The sequence below is a fragment of the Acinonyx jubatus genome, chromosome A1, assembly GCF_027475565.1.
Source record: "Acinonyx jubatus isolate Ajub_Pintada_27869175 chromosome A1, VMU_Ajub_asm_v1.0, whole genome shotgun sequence".
Taxonomy (NCBI): domain Eukaryota; kingdom Metazoa; phylum Chordata; class Mammalia; order Carnivora; family Felidae; genus Acinonyx; species Acinonyx jubatus.
In genome coordinates, this window is record NC_069380.1 from 149,251,284 (window position 1) to 149,262,418 (window position 11,135).

At 43.7% G+C, this 11,135-nt stretch overlaps 1 long non-coding RNA gene across 1 annotated transcript; it reads left to right on the forward strand.

The window, feature by feature from the left end:
- Positions 1-2,520: 2,520 nt before the first annotated feature.
- On the forward strand, positions 2,521-7,362 carry LOC113593542 (uncharacterized). Its single transcript, XR_003413753.2, has 3 exons — positions 2,521-3,144; positions 5,931-6,072; positions 6,921-7,362. It is a non-coding gene; the product is annotated as an uncharacterized LOC113593542 (long non-coding RNA).
- The last annotated feature ends 3,773 nt before the right edge of the window (positions 7,363-11,135 follow it).

Genomic DNA, 11,135 nt, shown 5'->3' on the forward strand with positions numbered 1-11,135 from the left:
TTAGATGTTATATTTAACACATTTACATAAAAGACCAAGATGTAAGCAAAAGCTTCAGTAATTTGACTCCATTGAGTGCTTTCAGTAAACAATAGGTTTCCCTAGCAAACATCTTATTGCCTTAATTGAACCTCCATGAGAAAGAAAACCACACACTTTGTAATGTAAATGTTAATTGTAGTAGACAATGGTTCTAGGTAAATAGCACCCCTGGACATGAAGTAAATGAAAGGAATACAGGCACTTAACAATGAAAGGTTGTTTGCACAAACAGTGCTTCAAATGTAAATAAACAAGGGTCTTCTCAACGGTCACTACTGTAGTAAAACTTTGGCACGTGTTCAGCAGCCATAATGAGAATTTACGTTAATAAAGTCTCTCAGAGTTTCTAACTGAAACTAACAGTAGTTTTACACGCTTTTCCAGTCTGAAGTCTTATAAGGTGCTGAAGCTACAAAGAAAAATGTAATGCTTTTCAAGAAAAACTGTATATATTTGGGATTTGGGATTGTCAGTAATCTAGGCCACATGGAAGATAACAGGCCATGTTAGGCATTTTCTTATTGCAATGTTTGTATTTACGTTTAATGCCTATACAAATGTTTGCCTGTTCACACGTGGAACAATGTAAGAACTTTTACGAAAAGATTACAGTGGGGACCTCCAAAGTCCCAAAGTTTCTGCTAAGTATAGTCATTTTTAGAGTAAATAAAAATGGCTGTTTAGAATGCATCTCACTGGAACTATATCAAAACAACATTTTATCATATTATTATTGTAATTAACTTTCTATAGGCTGATGATTTTATAGTTTTACTTCCACTGTGTCTACTGGCATAATTAGGCCAAGTTCCTACATAGATCATGTCAAGGGGTAAACAGCCTGATGAAGCAATAATAATGTCTGTTGTATAAAGTTGCATTTTTAAATATAATCCACCCCAAACAAGTCAAAAGGCAGTCACAAGGCCAAAAGTACAGACTGAGAATTTGACACGAAGGGCAGGCGGAAACTTTTTGGAACTGCTTTCTACTAGCTTTCCTTAAATATTGAAAATCTTAACCAAAGAAGAAACTTGAACTTAATTATGGCCAAATTAAACAGTGGTTACAGAATTAACAGAAACAAACAGCATGTATGTAGCAGCTACAGACCAGTTGGTACTACCATTTGGGAGGCTGCAGATGGCTGTGGGTGGGAAATGCCTCTACTTTCTTAAGCGATGGAGATGAGTATGGTGTGTGCGCTTGATGTTTTTTTCATACCCCCACCCCCCAACAGGGCTGTCTGTCATAGGCTGCCGGCCCGCTTTACCACTTGCCCCCGAGCGTGGGAATCGGAGCGTCCTGCCGTTCACATCTCCTGCATTCCGTTTATCGGAATCAATTAGGCAAGACAGACCCTCAGATTCCCCACCCCCTTTCCATTTTTGTCAGGTCTATATACGTCCTAATTATTTCAGTTTGGGATGCCAGAGCTGTTTCCTGGATAGACCTGATCATCCTTAAACAAAAAGAGAGGAGGCGCACACGTGGGTTGTGGCGTAAATGTCACTTTCATTTCCAATGCTAGGCGCAGAGTAAGACAGAACATTTTTTTAACACTTTGACAAGAGGGGAGGCGATCTCGTCTCCATCATGTCTTTCTGCTTCAGTAGCTTCCTCAAGGAAACCCTCTTGGAACAGAGAAGCATCTGTCCTTGTATTTTGAATAGAAGAATAAAAAATCAGCCTTTGCTGTGTGTGTGTGTGTGTGTGTGTGTGTGTTTTTGCATTTTCTCTGCTAGCTGTATGTCCTCAGTAGTTACAAATTATTAACCTTCCATTATAAACTTTTCTGAAAGTCTAATTAAATATAATTTGATATACAACCCCAGTACATGTAGTTTCCAAACACAGTCTTCAAATTTTTCAGGGGAGGGAGACCTCAGAAGTAAATAGCCTAAGTCTATGTATTATGAAATCATTCTTAAACTAGATACCAGATGTCTCTACAACAGCTTTCTAAGGTGTGTGGGGGGGGAACCTCGTATAAACTTTGGCCTTAAAAACTATACATGCATCTTTACTGATTAGCACTATACAATTCTCCTGGGCAGCTGTAACAACACCTCTCAAAGTAGCTGGCACCTTTCTATTTTGGCATCTGTGTGTCACTTAATTTCTTCTAATCCCACCTCTAACATAAGGAAAAAGAACAAAAACAAAAACAAAAGCAAAGTTAGATTCAATAAGTATTCCTGACCTTTCTGGTTTTTACTGTCTCTTGGTTGTAGTCTTTCATTCTCACACGCTCCCCGGCGATCTTGAAGGAGTTTTTACTTTCGGTTATCTAGCTTTATGAAGACCAATACACTCATACAGCTAGATAACCAAAGATAACAACTCGCTTCCCTCACACGCCTCTGTCTTCCTCTGGCCAGATTCCAGATCCCGCTCTCTCTGGCAGTACCGAAGAGCAGTCCTCCAGGACACTTGCCGTGCACAAGATTCCTTCTTGTATGTGAATATGACCTGGTTTCTGTTTGTGTGTGCGGCTAAAACATCCAAACGAGATCTGTTGCTTTCAAAGTTTATTCCGAACTTTTTTTTTCCTTTCAGCAAGTAATCTCCGGCAGCGTTAGCCAACAATTCATCTATTAATATCAGAAAATAAAACCAGCTATTAAGATGCAGCGGGCGGTTAGGAGTGTGCAGCAGCATCCGTCCCTCCACAGGCCTCTATTTGCATTGTAAATTGCTTCATTCTCACGCAAGACTCTTTAGCCTCCCTCTATAGAGATGTATAAAGCCAACGGCAATTTCCAGCGCAGGTTAAGGAGGAAGGAAAAAAAACATCCCATTCTATAGAAGAGGTGACAGCTGATTCAGGGATCTGCTCCTGATCCTTTTGGGTTAGGCACCATGAGCTTTTTACCAAGCGGTGGCAGCTTGATTGCACATATCTTGTGTGTGTGTGTTTTAGGGGGAAGATCCTCGATTTCACAGGGCTTCTAGGCTGGGGAAGAGAAGATGCCGTCTTGCTGGTGTGCTGCTGCCCCCGGTCTGAAAGAAGGAGAAAAGGGCCATCATTGGAGGGGCTTTCACAGCCAAAACGTGGACCAGCCCGGCAAGGTCAAAGGTTCGAGACCGCGGGAGACCAAGGTAATGATGATGTCATGAGAAATCTCAAGTACATGGTTATTGATATGCATCAGTGATCAGCCAACTGCCCCACGCCTCCTGCCCGAGCAGCGGCAGCGGCAGCAGCAGCAGCGGCAGCATCGCTACAAGCCCTATTTTCTCAATCAACATCTCTTCCGCTAGCACTACCGACTGCTCCAGGAAAAGCAACCCGCGGCCTTTTACCTCTTCGGTGCTACCGTAGATCGCTCTAATATCCAAAGACTGGAAGAAATCTCTCTCTAAGGACAGATAAAAGCATTTCAGATCTGGGGAACGTCTTTGCCTGCGTTTCTCTTCTGGCAGATTGCATGGGCAGACAGATGGAAGGCACTTTGCTATTGCTTAAAGCAGGGCCTTGCTTTCTGGGGCTGGGAATCAGATCTGTATTACGCAGTGAGTCGATGTGTGATTACATTGACAATTTGCTCTGGTGGTGTGTTTTTAATGGCTTCACAGCTCAGTCATGTTTTGTATCTATGTACCGTGGCGATAGGGCAGCATATTTTGCTCTGTAAGTTCAAACGGAATGCTCTAAGCAGGCCAACTTCATCCTGTTTTGTTTGTTTGTTTGGTTGGTTTGTTTGTTTTAACGACTGTATAGGGTGTGTGCCTTAGAATCTGGCACAGGTAAGCACTGCAGCATTAGTTTCTACTGTTGTACACAACTCTGCTGTAATAAAAATGCTGAGCCTTTGTTTATAGTTTCAAACATCAATGTTCATACAGAAGGACAAAATACACTAGTATTCCTTATGAAATTATGAAAAAAGTATTGTTACCTCATGAAAAAGACAAAACACCTGGGTGGTAAGAGCATAACTCCACCCCTCCTTCCCCTTCCCCACCCCCACCTTTCTTCTATCTAGAGGGGACTATTGTTTTATTAATTAATTAGCCTCCTTCCTCTCTTAGGACTTTTCAAAGTGTAAATATGGTCACTTAAAAAAGCTCTTTTCTTCTCCTCCTTCGTAATGGGTAATCTATGTTTAATGCATCTATAATATGTACAGTTCTAAGAGTCAGATGCCCCACAACAGAATATCTAAGGTGCAGCCCACATAAGGTGCATATCCACCCTGGGTGAACTTTACTGATTGTTTTCCAAAATTAGGAGTCCTGTTTGGTGGTGTTACTGTTCTTTAAAATATATGCTACAAGCGAATGTTATAAACCTTCATATTCATTTCACACATCACTAGTTTATCACAATACTCTCATTTCTTTAGGTTGACTATTTTCCCCAATGACTAAAACACATTCAGCATTAATATATACTCTTCCATTAATTCAGAAATTTATTCATGTTAAGACATGAGTGTGAATATGCTTACCAAATTACATACAGAGCACACATATATAAATCCAGAGAAAAGACTGACAAGTAAAGAAAACCAAAATTGCTAAGCCCCAATCTAGAGTTCAAACAATAATATTACACCAATTAAAGATACAATTTAGAAACATCGATGCCAATTTCCCTTAGATTTTTATTTACTTTTTTTTTTTTTTTGGTGAGCATTCATGTTCTTATTATCTAGAAAAGTCTAAGTTGGGGAAATAGTATATGTATCTTTCTTATCAAATCTTGGTACAAGAAGTATGATCAGAAATGGCTGCATTGGGTTACATATAAAATGTACATGCAAACTACAAAGTAATTCAGAGAAACACACTCCCATAGAGTTACTGCTCCTTCTAGAACTACGAGGTCACAACATAAACTAATGGATAGAATTGAACACATCACTGAGGCACATGCCACTTTGACATTATGTAAAACCATAATGAGCTTTGCTGCCTTGGAAGATTGAGAGTATTTTGGCTTTGCTTTCCAAGACCTCGAAGCAGAATCATTAGTGATTTGGCATGTACTACATAAAGCAAGCATATGATCAGATGGATTCAATTCTTTAAGTCAAAACCCTAAGGAATGCCAGATATTTTTAGAATATCTTTTTGCTTTACATATGTCTGGGTGGGGGGTGGTGAAAGTAGAGATGTGATACATGTATGTCTCTGTGTGTCAGTCCATATTTGTGTGAATTCACAAATTAGTGTGGCTACATTTCCACATTTAAAAATTAAATGCATTTTTGAACCCAAGTAACTATCATGAAAGACAAGACACTGACCATTTGAAGTGCTTCTACACTTAGAAGCTACAGAAAATACTGTCTTAAAATAGCATATTCTAAAGCAGTGCCACATAGTCATATCAGCTGACTCCAGGACTGGCCCCCATGCATGCCACATATACTGTAGATTCATTGTGAGAGCTCCAAAAAGTGAAAATGGCTAACATAATGATTATGGGCAGTGTGCTCATTAGCCATATAGCCAATCAAATATTTTACCTCTCTATCCTCTTTCAAGGTATGGAGAAATAAAAGATATATAGCAAGGCTTAGTACTGAACACCTGATTATTTTGAATATTGCCAACGTCCATACCATGGTTTATCATATACAGTTCAAGGACTCTATTATTACTTGGGATTTGAAACAGTTGAAACAATTTTGCTGATTCCCAGAAATGCCTGCCATGCATTGTTATGAGCAACTATTAACACCTACATGTTTATATTTCAGATATTTCTGTTTTTCAGAAAGCTATTTATCTGAGCTACAGAATACCCTTTTTGAAATCTGCATATTGAAGGATGTACTGAATTCAAATGGCTTGCTTGCTCATTCTCTAATAAATTCCCATTAATGGCCAGTAGATTAGGACATGATTGTCATGCTTGTTTTCTCATCTTTTTATAGGTCTCCAGATGGCTGAAACATGAATTGAAACATCCTGGTTTTCTTGGGAATAAACAATCTCTGCTTAAGTCAGAAGTGAAAAGTTATGATTTTCCACATATTTGGATCAGACTCATGCTATTCCATAAATGCAAATAATCAGGTTTGCTACTAATATTTACAATACCTCTCTGAATCCTATTCAGACTACTGCATGGTATATAAAAAATTGGCCTATTACTGAAATCCCTTTTTAACACTGAATTTGTAGATTCTTATGTGTGTAAACCACAGTGCACTAATACAGTCAACACTACCATTTTCTACATAAAAGCCATTTAATTTACAGTGATTTGTATAGTTCAGGCAAGGTACTTGTCTGGCTTACTTTCTAAAAAAAGTGTCCTATTATGCCTTCTGTATCCCGAATTTCATTTTTTATAGGCAGTTACAAGTTATGTTTGCATTATCCTTGATATATAGTATACAAAGGCTACATACAGGGGAAAAAACTGCACATATGGAAACTTAGATTTTTCTGGAACTGTACCTATTGCATGAACTGGGACATTTGCAATACACTACAGACCTACCACCCAGCAAATGATATTCTATTTGGACTTTGTACGTCATTTTTATTTTACCAAATGTAAAAATTTAAATTACCTTTGGCTGGTTGTATTGTCTATTCATTTTATGCTTCTTTGTAGTCTCTTCTGAAAAACAGTCAAGAAAACAAATAATCACAGTTTTAATATATACATATATCTATACAATCATGTTTAGATTTGGCTTCATTTTAAAGTATCACAATTACCATGATCCCTTTAAATGCCAAGAGATTCCAAAAAACCTCAGTACAATGTATGCTGGGCTTCAGCACCCACAGGGTTAAATATGCTAATTTGCATTTAAATGGAGACATGCATGATAATGGCAATGCAAAATATGCAGAATCTGGAGGGGGTTAGGAAATTAATTTTTTTCTTTCTTCTTTTCTTTTATTTTTAGCTTGGAAGAAGAGGGACTCTTAAAAAACATTAGGGATTTGAACACTATAACCTGCCATACAAAAGACGAAGGAGAGTTCTTCCATGTAAGAATTTCAAGACTGGAACAAAGTCATATTTTCTAAATGTTTAAGGAACTAGATTTCCAGGCCTTTCAAACAATGGGAATCCCTAGATAAATATCTAATCCATTAGAAAGATGCAAATAGTTTACTGTAAGGCCACTGCACGGTGAGATGTGCATTCATATCTATGGCTCCTGATTGGCTATTTCCTTCAGTAAATCAATGAATAATGTAAAACCTGATTGCTGTAAAGTGGTGGATTTTTTTATTCCCTTCCCCCATTCCTCCATGACTCAATATATTAAAGAAGTCTTACTCTCTCGAAAATAGGTTGCGTTTCTTTTATGATTTTTTTTAATGCTTATTGTTATTTTGGAGTAGTGGGGTGGGGCTACTGGTTTTGCAAAATGAAAGTACTCTACTGGTTCAATTATGCTGACTATGGGAGCTCCTTTCCCGAGACAGGGCCCTAATCACTTGTGGCAAGGTGGGGAAGAAGGGTGCTGGGAAGAGTTGGGCACCAGAAGAGGGAGGAAACTGGATCCGACCCTGCCATTCTGGGCCCAAGGCAGCCACGGCTCCAAAAGAGCCTCCGGCCATGGCCGTGACTTGACAGGGCCTCCGGTCTAACTTCTGATCAATACCACTGCTGCCCTGACCCCATAAGACAGTCCCCCATTCAAGCAGCGCCGGTACATTTGCAAGAGAAAACGCCGCAGACACCTATGCAAATACAGTTCCCACCTCCCCGTGTTCCCTCAGACAATTCCAGGCCACCGAAGGAAGGTCTTGCCTCCCTCCGCGGGGTCTGGGCTCCAGGCAAACTGCAGGGACCGGGATCCGCTCAGATACCAGAAGCATCTGAAGCTGAAATGCTCCAAGTCCCAATAACTAACCATGGTGGCTGTTATCTTGATGAATCTGAACTTAGGATAACCCTGTAAAGCGGCCTCTCGGCTCCCAGAATTCAAAAGGCAAGAGAAAGAGAAAGTGGAAATCCATTAGGTCTAGTTAGGTAGTGTACATAAAGTTTACACCAGAATCCAGTCAGAGCCTCACTTCGTTGCCAGGTGATTGCAACTTTGAGGTGGTTAAAAGATTTATTCAACAAAATGCAAATTCTGAATCCAGGAACGCAAAATACGATTGTACTTAGCTCTAGGTTTATAAGAAAAAAGTCCCCCCACCAACAACACAAAATTACATACAAAATTCCTCTTTCCCATGTGAAATTTTCCTGGCATCTCTCTGCATTTGGGGGTCAGACCGCTGGATAATTAACAGTTCTGGCTCAGACAACTCAAGAGATCAACAGGTTTAGCATCCGAGACTCACAATCAATTAGCTGAAGCAAAGCCCCGGACTGGCCCGCGGAGCGACCCGCAGCGGGGCTCTGCGGTCACCGGCTGGAGGACGAGGTGAGGAGCGCGGGCGCGGGGCTGCAGCGGGCTGTTGGCCCTGTGCCGCCGACCGAGTTGCCGCCTGCGGGCCGCGACGGTACTCACTTGCTCTCCTCCCTGCGCGAGGCAGTGTTGCCCCCCAAATCCAGCTGAGCAGGAATCGAGGCGCTGGCCAGAAGACAAGATCCAGAGTCAGTCACACACAGGGCGGCCGCAGTGCAAAAGCATGCTCCTTTCGGCGTCTCAAAAAAAGAAAAAAAAATTTTTTTTCAGATCATTCCTCTCCTTAGCACATTTAAAACTGCCGCTCAATTCCACACGGTGATTCTTGCTTGATTGCGTCTAAAATAGTTTAAACGGATCTTCCCTTCTTGGGAGAGAGAGAAGGACGCAAAAGACGAAGGAAGAAAAAAGCCAACTTTTCCCCCCCACTCCAGGCACTTGCTCCCTGAGCCTCGGAGTGGAGAGTGAAGTGGTGTGTGCGAGGCTCGGCAAGTTTTTGGGGGGGCTGTCCAAGGTCTAGTCCAGCCCCCTCTGCCGAGGAGGACGTGCTCTGAAACTCAACCAATTTCCCCACTGCTTTTGTTACTGATGAACTGAAGCCCTATTGTTCATCCATTGCCACGGTCTTTTTCAGTCCCCACACTACGTTCTGCGTTGCCAGAGATAATGAATTTGCACCCAAACCTCTCATAGTCCCCTCCTGACAGACGGAACAAATTAGAAATGTCTCGTCTGAAGGAGGGCAATGGCTACATTTTCCTATTGTAGGATGCAAAGCACACATTTCTTTGGAAACTTCTTTTGCCTTTTCTATCTTTTATTTTCTCCTCTCCCCCCCCCCCCCAGTTTCTATTTTCCTCTTGATTTCTTTAGACTTTCTCTCCCTCTCTCTCTCTTTTTAAAGAATAGGCCTGTCTTGTTTTTCCAATGCACCATTTTATGTAACTTGTGGATCTTTTCTACCTTCCTTCTTTCCTCTCCTTCTTTCTTTTTTTTAAGGACTCCCTTTGCAATTTTATTTACAAACTTGGAGAATGACCTTTTGACTTGCGGACTTTAAAAAAAAAAAAAAAGAAAGGTCTTTTGGTTCAAGTCCCCTTTCCTCACTCCTCCTTCTCTTTTTGTTGTGGTCGTCAAATGTGTTTGGCTGAAGACAAGCAATACATTATAAGGATTTTTATTCTTTAAACTCCAGAGCTATTCAAAAGGTACCAGGGACGCGCCATAGGGGTTATCTATTTGAGGGGGAAGAAAAAGCGTGTGTGTGTGTGTGTGTGTGTGTGTGTGTGTGTGTGTTCCAGGAAAAGAGGCAAAGAGATGTGGGAGGGTGTGGGTGGGAGTGTGCAGGGAGAGAAGGGTGGGGGCAAAGTGGGCTTCCTGGAACACGAGCCGGGAGGCTGTCAGGGGTGTAGGCACGAGAGGGAGGGTGCAAGAATCTGACTCGCCGAGGGCGGCTTGCACCCCTGGGCCTGCTTGCGCTCCCAGCCAGCCGCAGCCTGGGCGCGGGTGTCTGCGCGCGCGGGCACTTGGTCAGAGCCTGCGCGCGTGCGACCGGGGGCGGAACGGGGGCTATAAAAATTCAGGCGAGTGGCCCGTATGTAAATGCGGCCGGGGTGGGGAGGGTGGGCAGAAAGGAGGTGGTAATGAGAGCCGCCGGCGCAAAGACCCGCCGGCTGCCCCCAGCTTTCCCGCCAAGTGCAGCCGGAGGACAGACAGCCATGCGTGTCCTTGGCGGGAGGGCCCCCGCCCGCCGCGCGTGCCCGCCCCCCGCGCACACGCATACACTCCCCTCGAAGGCGTGGGGCCCGGTAGCCACGAGCGTGTCAGGAAAACAAAGCTAAGGTTGCGAGGTGAAACGAAGAAACGGCAGCTGTGGCGGCCAAGGGCAGGACTGGGAAGCCGACACCGCGTCCTCCGGCGCCCCTTCCTCGCCAGCCAGCGGCTCTGCCCTCAGCCCGGGGCTTCACACGGCCCCGGCCCAGAGGAGGCCGAGGATCGTTTCTTAGCTGCCTAGGAATGGGGAGCGAGCAGAAGTGGGGGCGGATGTGCACTGGGAGGTGCCAGTGGCTCCCGCCCGGTGCGCAGGCACGCACACGCCGGCGCGCGGTGCTGGGTGAGGGGCGGGGGTGGGGAGTAGTGTGAAGGCCTCCCTGCCGGGTAGCCGAGAGTCGCTACCTCCTCGCCGAGGCTGCTGAGCTCCAAGATAAAAACACACCAGGCTGAATCCAGCGAGGCAGCGCCCCGGGCTGCGACCACGGAACGGCTTACACCTCAAAAGCCCTCCTCCCACACAATGTAATAGGAAAGGCCTGGCTGTTCAGAGAGAGGGCCTTCTCTGACCAGCACACCCTGCCTCCCCAAATGGGTGAAACTCGAACTCCAGCCCAGGATCTCTGGCTGAGATGGCCCCGCAGATAAATCCCAGAGGCGGTCTCGGAGAATCACCAATCTCTCTCTCATCTCGCTCGCAGCCCCTGCCTTGGTGCTCACCAGCCCAAGCACCCCTTTAAAACACACACACACGCACACGTACTCACACTTCATCACATTACAACGCAGGCTAACAGCATGCCTGTTAATGAAGCTGACGCGCTTAATGAGTGCACAGGTAAATAGGTACCAAAAAGAGAAGCTCCCACCAGTCGGCTGGGCGATTTACCGCTCCCTACTGGAAACACGTGTAGCTTATCATGTTTTAGGAATGATTTGCTGTTTTCTGAGGTCGCCCCCTCTTCTTGTTGTGGAGAG